Source organism: Pinus tabuliformis, chromosome 2_2, assembly GCF_031772625.1.
Source record: "Pinus tabuliformis cultivar Carrire ecotype Pingquan chromosome 2_2, CPIR1, whole genome shotgun sequence".
In the NCBI taxonomy this organism is placed as follows: domain Eukaryota; kingdom Viridiplantae; phylum Streptophyta; class Pinopsida; order Pinales; family Pinaceae; genus Pinus; species Pinus tabuliformis.
The window spans coordinates 1,286,579,069-1,286,580,945 of NC_142300.1; the positions used below are offsets into that span (position 1 = coordinate 1,286,579,069).

The 1,877-nt window shown below is 45.1% G+C and overlaps 1 pseudogene; it reads right to left on the reverse strand.

Annotated features, from left to right (window-relative positions):
• Window positions 1-269: 269 nt before the first annotated feature.
• LOC149198176 (geraniol 8-hydroxylase pseudogene) lies at window positions 270-1,589 on the reverse strand (annotated as a pseudogene).
• Window positions 1,590-1,877: the final 288 nt, after the last annotated feature.

Consider the following 1,877-nt stretch of genomic DNA (forward strand, 5'->3'; position numbering starts at 1 on the left):
CTACAGACATAGATGCAGTCAAATGTGGAAAAAGGTGGAATAGCGACATTTTAAAAAATGAATAAAAATATATTAGAGTGAACAGTCACCAGATTAACAGTGGATTTTCGCTCTAAACACAGGTGAAAACTCGGAATAACTTCAAATGCTTAAATAAACATAACTTAACTGCTTGTGTTTAAACACTACTCAGACAACAATCTTCTATTACATTCATGTCTGTGAAATGCGGGGTAATGTGAAAACTGCAGGAACGATTGGGAAGCGTTTTAGAAAAGGGGAGAAGTAATTTGACTAGTGATGTGGTCGTTAAAGAGATGAGCAGGCAAACGGGGTGAGGGGACTGCAATTAATGGCGAAGCCCTATGCAGCGTGATTCCAAACTTCTCACTCATGTCCATGTTTTCTGGTGTGACTCCATCCGGGAGAGACCAGTCGAAATAGTGGAGTAGAGAGGCTATAACCACGTGAACCATCCTATGAGCCAACGGAATCCCAGGGCAAATCCTCCTTCCTGCTCCAAAGGGAATCAGTTCGAAGTTTTGCCCTTTATATTCTATGTCACACTCCATAAATCTCTCAGGCTTGAACTCTGTGGGCTCATCCCACATGGTTGGGTCTCTTCCTATTGCCCATGCATTTACCAGCACCTGAGTGTCCTTGGGTATCATGTATCCTGCTACTTCACAACTGCTCTCTGCTCTGTGAGGGAGAAGCAGAGGCACTGGCGGGTGCAAACGAAGCGTTTCTTTCACCACTGCATGAAAATAAGGCAAGCGATCGATGTCACGTTCCTCAACTCTTCCGTCTTTCCCAAGTACCTCCTCCAATTCTGCTTGAATTTTTTTCATTATTTGAGGATTGTGAAGGGCCTCAGCTATTGCCCATTCAACCGTTGAGCTGGTTGTTTCACTACCGGCTAAGAACAACTCCTGCACATCATCACTCACAACAAATTGAGACGCAAGAAAGTTTTAAAATCCATCTTAAACTAACTAAATCCATTTTGAATTTTGAATTTTGAATTTATATGTAAGAATCAGACTTACATATAGAAAGGGGATAATGTCTTTCTTGGTCATTGTTTCTCCGCTCTCGCTTCTGTAATCTAACAAAATGTCCAAAAAGTCTTTTGCCTTGCCACCCCTGTGCTCTGTCCCGCTTTCTTTTTTCTTTTGAATTCGAGGCTCTACAGATCTGTCCAGCAACCCTAAGACAATGCTCTCGTATTTCGTTATATCGCGGGCCACGCCCTGAGGATCCAAAATTCGCAGAAAGGGAAAGAAGTCAACCAGGTTAGGCTTTCCCCCGAGTACCATCAACTTGGTGACAATTTCTTTGAATTCTTCAGCAGCCTGAGGGTCCCGTCCCAACATGTTTTGAGAAAAAATCATGTTGCCCAACAGATTCAGACTTGTAAGAAACGCAGTTTTCCCGATATTCACACCCTTGGCCTCTCTAGAATCCTCAAAAATGGATTGAAGGGTGGAAAGGACCTGATCTCTTCTGAGATGTTGCAAGGCCTCCAGTCTCTTGAAACTGAAGAGCTCCGTATTACATAATCTTCGAAGCATACGCCAACGAGGCCCGCAGGTGCTGTTCCATGCCAAGGAACAGTCGCTGGTGGTCTTGGCTGATTCTATGACGGTTCGTCCCGAGAAGAGTTGGTCATGAGTCTTCAACACTTCCTTGGCCATGGCCGGAGATGAAACCACAACTGTGGTTCTCATTCCGAGATGAAGGGTCATAAGAGGACCGTATTTTGCAGCAAGGTGACAAAGAGACTCGTTGGGCTTCGTCCCGAGGTGGAGGAGATTCCCAAGAATGGGCCATCCGGGAGGCCCTGGAGGCAGCTTCCCAGCTCCCTTCCTTGACAG